The following is a 9,201-nucleotide window of genomic DNA, read 5'->3' as shown; positions in this document are numbered from 1 at the left end:
ATCATGCTCCAGTGACTTACTGAAGGCTGAGAATGTTCCTATCATGCTCCAGTGACTTACTGAAGGCTGAGAATGTTCCTATCATGCTCCAGTGACTTACTGAAGGCTGAGAATGCTCCATATAGACTCTTAGAGTCAGACACGGCAAGACCAAAGATCTCCAAGCGAATGGTATTGTTCATAGCAGCTAATAACATATTCTTCCAGGCGGTAAATGGTGCATAAATATGTATAATATGCATAGGATATTATGTTATATGCTTAATATGCATAGCATATTATGTTCTATGCATAATATGCATAGCATATTATGTTCGATGATGCTAACTTTAGTGAGAGTGAGAGAGTTTGTGTCTAGTCCATATTTACTATTCGCAAAATATTTTTAACTTATAGATCCAGCGGAACCCTTGAAAGACTGAGGTGCATGGAAGTGAGTACTAATATATTCACTCCCTAGGCCTAGGTCATGGGGGGTACATTGTAGACCTGGGCTTTTGAGATAGACCTAGGATGTGCCTGACACTTGCACCTGTGCAACTGGAGTGTGCAATGTGTTGGCCTCTTGTGTTGCATACTTGTATTGCTGTTGTATAACGCTTTCTCGGCTCCTCTCTCGCTTTATCTACACAATGTTCAATAGAACATTCACGAACCGGAAATAAAATCACGAATAGATTTGTAAGATAATTAAATTTTCCTAAACTGGCATAGCCCACAAACAGATGGTTTCTTGAGAACAACAGGGCAAATATTATTAATCTCAAAATTAATCGTGATTCGTTAAAAAGAGTGACTACTGCTGGACATCCTTTGAATGATTTGGTCCCCGACAGGATCTTTATTTCACGTGCTACTAATACGGCGAGAGAGGCGTGTGTGGCAGCGATAGTCCAAGACGGCTCATGCTCGCTCTCGGTGTTGTCTTTAGGTAACCTCCGAGGAGCCTTGCAGGAGACTTAGCACTACCGCCCTTCTGGCCGTCTGCTAGACTCCATAGGTCTTTGTACTAGACAGGTTGTCACCTTGAGTGGTTGTCACCTTACCTGTTGTCTACCAGCCTGGCTCTTTCTTTCGTTTTCTTGTTTATTTTCCTAGTCTTCCGGGTTCTTTCTCGGTGATGTTGCTTCACTGAATATCAATTTACCTGTTTGAACCCCATTGAATACCAGTCAACCTGTATGAACTCACTGAATATCAATGTGTTCGAACACCATTAAATGTCAATTTGCTTTCCTGCATATTATCCTTTTCCATGTCCACTGTACTGATGACCGTCTCAGACTTAAGACACCTGCCTGCCTTCTGCCTGCTTCCTGCCTGCCCTCTGCCTGCCTTCTGCCTGCCTCCTGCCTGCTTCCTGCCTGTCGTCTGCCTGCCTCCTGCCTGCCTGCTAACCTGCCCTCTGCCTGCCTCCTGCCTGCCTGCCTGCCCCCTGCCTGCCCTCTGCCTGCCTCCTGCCTGCCTGCCCGCCCCCTGCCTGCTAACCTGCCCTCTGCCTGCCCCCTGCCTGCCCCCTGCCTGCCCTCTGCCTGCCTCCTGCCTGCCTGCCCGCCCCCTGCCTGCTAACCTGCCCTCTGCCTGCCCCCTGCCTGCCCTCTGCCTGCCTCCTGCCTGCCTCCACCAATGTAAGGTCTACCCACTTGTCTGCCGTCCTCGCCTCCCGTTACACACATGCGCGCCTGCTTGCTCTTCTCAATGAGATCCACACTACCTAACCCCAATGTTTTTCCCCCACACATCGTGCTGCGTCTGCCAGCGTCATTATTTCCATCCTTTATACGAACCTGCCTCCTGGAAACGCCTTCCTTTTCACCACCAAAACCTCCCAGTAGAACCCTGTATAGGGAGGGAAACAGGAAGAAAGAAAGAAATGTATCCTCGTGTCGTTTTTTATCTATCTCTCTTAGCCTTCCGTTTTCCCTCTGCTAGCTCTTTCTCTCTCTCTCTCTCTCTCTCTCTCTCTCTCTCTCTCTCTCTCTCTCTCTCTCTCTCTCTCTCTCTCTCTCTCTCTCTCTCTCCCCACTCTCTCTCTCTCTCTCTCTCTCTCTCTCTCTCTCTCTCTCTCTCTCTCTCTCTCTCTCTCTCTCTCTCTCTCTCTCTCTCTCTCTCTCTCTCTCTCTCGCTCGCTCGTGTTGTACACTTGTTGAGCAAAACTGAAAATTTAAAATCAGCTTCATCAACTCAACACTCAAGCGCTCTCATCCTCGACATGTCCTCACTTGAGTGACACATTCAAGTGCACATTCAAATAAGATTCTCAGACACGAGTGACAGCGTCGAGTGGCCATATTGTGTTTGATTACGCTCAGCGTTCTTCAAACTGGCAGTTATGTAGCAGCAATTATTGTCACTCCCATTGTTTACAACTCCCTGACGGACGCTGCTACGGCCATTTTTAGCAGTAGTGTGTTGACTATCTGGCGGCTTCCTGCCACTGACTTCGGGCGTGTGGTTGTTAAGTAATAATTGTAATTACGAAGCAATAAGATGCTTATCTTAAGATACTAACAAGGTTAGGTAAGGTCGGTGTTTTCTATGAATCTTTTTAAGGGTATCTATTATGTTAAGTATGTCACCTATGCACGTAGTTAATAAGTCAATATTGACTTTACGAATTTGCGAGAACGGGTTGGGTTATTCAAATGGACTGGTCGGTATAGCCACGGTCTTGCATTATGCAGGTCGGAGTTCGATCCCCCTGTCTTCATTCAAGTATTGTATCCCACCTTCTCTCTTGTGCTCTTATCCCTACTATGTGGTGTAGCCATATTGGCTTAGCTGTTTGTAATCATTTTTGGTGGTGTTGTTAGTACGTGTGTAGGCATGCGCGCGTGTACGCATGCGCGGGTGTAGGCATGCGCGCGTGTAGGCATGCGCGGGTGTACGCATGCGTGGGTATAGGCATGCGGGGTGTAGGTATGCGCGCGTGTAGGCATGCGCGGGTGTACGCATGCACCCGTGTAGGCATGCGCGGGTGTACGCATGCACCCGTGTAGGCATGCGCGGGTGTACGCATGCACCCGTGTAGGCATGCGCGGGTGTACGCATGCACCCGTGTAGGCATGCGCGGGTGTAGGCATGCGCGGGTGTACGCATGCGCAGGTGTAGGCATGCGCGGGTGTACGCAGGTGTAGGCATGCACGGGTGTACGCATGCACGGGTGTAGGCATGCGCGGGTGTAGGCATGCGCGGGTGTAGGCATGCGCAGGTGTAGGCATGCGCGCCTGGTGGCTTGATCACCTTCATGACAGAATCACCAGACGTAACAACTGGCTCAGCTCCTTACCGCAACTTAATCTCCTTCACAACGCGGCAAGACCAACTGGACTAGCTGCCTCCGCATGGTCCCGGGTTTCATTCCCGCGCAGGATAACACGTCCACCTAACAGTCACAATTTGTACCGGCAAGTTAGGCGACTGTTGTGGGTTGCATTCTGGGAACAGTCACAAGCTGGCCTACCGAACCATAGAAAAGTTTAACAGGCTTCCCGTACAGCCCCTTCAATTGTTTTGCCCCAACGTACAAAATCCACCATCGTAACCTAACCAGAAATGCACCTAACCCATGTCACCCACCTAACCCAACCAATCGATACATAGAAAACGTGGAAGTGCGCCGCCATTTATCATAGACGTTGCATGCAGTAAGTTGGTAACCATAACGACGTATTAGCTGAGGTGACGGGGGTGACGGGGGTGACGGGGGTGACGGGGGTGACAGGGGTGACGGGGGTGACGGAGGTGACGGGGGTGATGGGGGAGTTTCCTGTCCTCAATAATGTTAAACCCGTGTTGTAAAAGTTTACTAACTGCTCTGATACAGCCACAGAGCCACAGTTACAATCCCCAGATGTCTCTGGAAGATTCCGGTAACGTTCTTTTTTGTAGATCTTCAAGTCTTTGTTTACAGTATCATATTGTACATCATCATACTTATGTGATACATGTTCATACCTATATTATACATGCTCACACTTATATTATACATGCTCATACTTATACATGTTCATACCTATATTATACATGTTCACACTTATATTATACATGCTCATACTTATACATGTTCATACCTATATTATACCTGCTCAACTTACATTATACATGCTCAACTTACATTATACATGCTCATACTTATATTATACATGCTCATTATATTATACATGATCATATTTATATTATACATGCTCATAATTACATTATAAATGCTCATACATTATCATATATATATATATAGATTATACATGTTTATTCTCATATGAACATTATACATTATCATACTAATCTCATACATTATCACACACTGTTATCGTACTACCAGAGTTTGCTATCATAAGAGATTGGACACCCTAAGTTTGGTGTCGCGACAGATTAGAATCACACCGAGAAGGGCAGACCTCATCAGCGCTTGTGTTTATCAAGTCAATGTGTATATCACTCTCCGCTCACAGAGCGGCCTCTAGGAGCGGCGAGATGCCGGCTTCATCTCCTGCAGGTAATTACTGGAGATAGTTCCAAGGTAGCTCGTCTTAAAGGATAGTACGAGGCATGGGGGGGCGGGGGGTAGTAGTTGAAGTGATCGTTACAAGCAGGTGATATGACTTCATTTCCCCCCCTCCTTTACCCTTGTTGATTTGACCAATGTCTCCTTGAAACCTGTTGGATCAAATACCAGCACTTGTCGACAAGCTAACGCAGACTTATCCAAAGAGCCTGGTAGTCTGGTGGATAGCACGCAGGGCTCGTAATTCTGTGGCGCGGGTTCGATTCCCGCACTAGGCAGAAACAAATGGGCAAGGTTTCTTTTACCCTGAATGCCCCTGTTACCTACATTATCATTAAATAAGTACCGTGGAATTACTCAGCTGTCACGGGGTGCTTCCTGGGGAGGGGGGGGGGGGGTGGAGAGAGAGAAAAAACAATAGTAAACAGTTGATTGACAATTGAGAGGCGGGCCGAAACAGCAAAGCTCAACCCCCGCAAGCACAACGAGGTGAAAGAGCTGGTAGCTCTGTGGATATTTCTTTTGTAGGACCTACGGGCTCACCATAGCCCGTGCTACTTGCAACTTTGTTCCAGGTAGCGAATCTTTAACAGCAACAACGGGATATTTCTTGGTAGTTTGGTAGATAGGGGGAAGAGGTAGTTGAGAGGTGGGTAGTGGTAGGTGGTAGTAAAGTAATTACTTTAAAGTAGTAATAAAGAGAGGTGGGAGACGCTTGTTAAGGACGAGAAATAAATTTAGACGACTCAAAATTCTTACAAGGCGACTAAGATAAACGTTTACAACGGACCAAAGATTGGCAGGTGTGGTTTAAGGCTGACAGATGCCGGGCTCTAAGCCTTGATAAACGATAACTGTTGTCATATATCAACAAAACAATACTAAAATTGCCAAATCTGAATAGAAATAATGTCAGAGCATAATGGACAGAAGGGATTTTAAACCTAAAAAATTATATATAAATGTTCGAAATAAGGTAAAAAAGATAGAAGGATTTAACACATAAGGTGTTATTAATACAATATGTTATCCTTCAGTTTTATCTTGCCCTTGTTAGACCCCAATTAGATCATTCGGTAGTTAGATACAAATAGAAGCTGCCTCACAGGCTAATAATGAGGCAGTTTTTTGCATTCGCAGTTTTCTCTGATCTTATGTGGTGGTGATGGTTGGTTGTTAAGGGTCGTTAAGGGTTGTGGGGGGATGGTTGATTGGGTGATGATTGTGTGGGATGAGTGATGGTTGTGAGGGGATTGTTGTGGAGGGATGGTTGATGAGTGTGCAGGATGGCTGATTGTTGTGAGGGATGGCCGTGTATGGTTGATGATTGTGTGGGATGGGTAATTATTGTTGGGGATAGCTGAGAGAAGATTGTAGAGGATGGCTGTTGGTCGTGGGGGAAATTGTTGAGAGTTGTAGGGAGGATAGTTGAAGGTTTATGGGGACTGATGAAGGCTTGGGAGTCTAACAGTGTGCTCATAGATACACAAACAAAGGGCTACAGTGAGAAGAGAAAAGTGAAGAGAAAGAACTAAGGAGCGGAGTGCCGCAAGGGTCAGGACTAAGATCTATCCTCTCTCAAGCATATGCCAACGACCTGGTAGGAAATTAGCTCCTCCTCTGTTTGCAAATAATGCAAAACCAATGACAAAAATCGAAACAGACGCGAACTGTGATACTTTAAGAAAGGATTTTACCACTTCAGGGGTGTTGTGAAAAGTGGCTGCTAGAAATTTACCCAGCCAAATGCAACGTTATGAGGATCAGAACAAGAGCCAAAAGACCTCTACAGGATGAAGCGAAGACAGATTCTTCGTTCAGAAAAGGAGAAATAATTTGCTAATGGTAAGAGCAAACATTAGGAAAATAACGTTAGCGAATTATACCAAACTGACCACCGTCCTGACCACCGTCCGAGTAGTCTTCACAAATATGGACAAGGAGTCTTTCCGGGTCCTATATAAAGCCTTTGTGAGGTCCACCACTCTTGAGTATGCAATTCCTTTACAGAACCCTCTCAAGAAAAACTAGAAAGGATCCCAAGATATGAACGAAGTCATGTTTCAGATTTTCTGAACCGAAGCTAAGAGGGAAGGCTGAGGGAAGTGCAGGAGGGAGGGAGGAATAGAGGGGACATGGTAGCGAAATGTAAGATTCTAAGCAGAATTCATGAACCAGACATTAAGAAGTATAAGTCACAGTCATGAACTGCAGACCGAAGAGGTCATAGAGACTGGCGACACAGATGAAGCCAAGAAACGCCAGAACAACTTCTTCGGTATTAAAGTTGTCGTTAAGCGGAATGAATGAGACACAGAAGTGGTTGAGGCTAACTCAGTACACAATACGACATGTAAATATGATAATAAAAACGTAGGAACCGAACCATCGTAAACTAAATACTTTCGGAAGGCGAAGCTAGAAGCCGAGCTCGTCCCGGTGAGCACACCTGAGCACACCTGAGCACACCTGAGCACACCTGTTATACCTCACCAGGCAGCGACCTCAGCACCAATCCTGGTCACACTGCGGTGTTCACACACGCACATCAAAGGTTCCTAAACACTCGCCAACCACTACTCGATGGCCCTATTTTTATATTTTGCATTAACATACTTAGGTCCATAATTTATATAAACGGTGACGTCGGGTCTTGGTTTTAAACAGTCTGCAGTGTCTGCGGACCAGCCCGGAGAGTCTGCTCCAAGCTGGTGTTAACACTTGTATATAATCTGCTTGACAAGGCCATGGTAGGAGGAGGGCAGCTTGGCCCTGAGCCCAGGTGGGTTAACAAGTGGTGTCCCACACGCCGGCTTTGTTACTCTCCTAAGGCGCTCTCACTCCATGTTTACCCTTTGGTCACATGAGAGGTGAAGCGTGTTGAAGCTCTGGCTGCCGGAGCTAGTTTCTGGCGGTTGTTCTGGTGGTGGTGGTTGTTGTGGTGGTGGTAGTTGTGGTTGTTGTTGTTGTGGTGGTGGTGGTGGTGGTGGGGGTTGTGGTGGGGGTTGTGGTGGTGGGGGTTGTGGTGGTGTGGTGGTAGTTGTGGTTGTTGTGGTGGTGGTGGTCGTTGTGGTTGTTGTTGTTGTGGTGGTGGTGGTGGTGGTGGTTGTTGTTGTGGTGGTGGTGGTGGTCGTTGTGGTTGTTGTTGTTGTGGTGGTGGTGGTCGTTGTGGTTGTTGTTGTTGTGGTGGTGGTGGTCGTTGTGGTTGTTGTTGTTGTGGTGATGGTGGTGGTGGTGGTGATGGTGGTGGCGGTTGTTGAGGTGGTGGTGGTTGTTGTTGTGGTGGTTGTTGTTGTGGTGGTGGTGGTGGGGGGGGGTTGTTGTTGTGGTGGTGGGGGTTGTGGTTGTGGTTGTGGTGGTGGTTGTTGAGGTGGTGGTTGTTGTTGTTGTGGTGGTTGTGGTGGTGGTTGTGGTGGTTGTTGAGGTGGTGGTGGTAGTTGTGGTTGTTGTTGTGGTGGTAGTTGTGGTTGTTGTTGTGGTGGTGGTGGTGGGGGTTGTGGTTGATGTGGTGGTGGTGGTGGGGGTTGTGGTTGTGGTGGTGGTGGGGGTTGCAGTAATACTGGTAATTGTTTCGGTGTTCAAAGTTTTCACTATTATTGTCATCCTCATGGAATATCATCCTCTATCACCATCACCGCACGACCTCTCACCATCATTATCATCACTTGCAACTACACTAACACTTCCAGCCCTTCACAATCACCACAACATCAGCCTGTGAGACAGCCTCAACTGTGCTATAAAACAACCCAGTTACTTAGTTCTAAGATTTTATTCAAATTAACAGATTTTGGAGAACAATCTTTAACAATATAACAATTTGTTCTTCGTTTGTCTAGAACAGAGCGTGAACAAGGCAGTAAAATGACCAAGTTACTGTCAGGAAAACCTTCGTGTTTACTCAAACTTGGCAAATTTCAGGGCATTGAAAATTCGGCAGTAAGAGAAACTTAGATTTTTTTAAAGAAAGTGATTAAAGGGTCAGTTTAAGAAACGTCACGATTAGTCTACACCAAAATTGGAGAGGCAGATTTTTCTCATTTTGCGAAGGAACTAATCTGGCTGTAGGCTTTGATGCCTAAAGGTCGCGGAAGTGTGCTAATATTACATGCTGAATTAGAAGAGATGCTTCCGTGTATTATTGCTGCTGGAAAAGACGTGTGATGTTCCTGACATATTCAGTACGTACCTTGACACACACACACATACACACACACACACACGCGCACACACACACACACACACACACACACACACACACACACACACAAACACACACACACACACGCACACACACACGCACACACACACGCACACGCACACACACACGCACACACACACGCACACACACACGCACACACACACGCACACACACACATATATATTTATATATATATATATATATATATATATATATATATATATATATATATGTGTATATATATATATATATATATATATATATATATATATATATATATATATATATATATATATATATATATATATATATATATATATATCCCAATCCTGCAACCAGAAATAACATAAATAACATCACATATGAGACCAGGAGGCATGGCAGGATGTGCAGAATAACCCCGTTGAAGAGCAGAGGTGCAACAGATACTCTGAGAGAGAACTCTATCAACATCAGAGGCCCGAGACTGTTCAGCATGCTTCCACTACACATAATG

The sequence above is a fragment of the Procambarus clarkii genome, chromosome 9 (genome assembly GCF_040958095.1).
Source record: "Procambarus clarkii isolate CNS0578487 chromosome 9, FALCON_Pclarkii_2.0, whole genome shotgun sequence".
In the NCBI taxonomy this organism is placed as follows: Eukaryota; Metazoa; Arthropoda; class Malacostraca; order Decapoda; family Cambaridae; genus Procambarus; species Procambarus clarkii.
Note: the sequence above shows the minus strand (reverse complement) of the source record.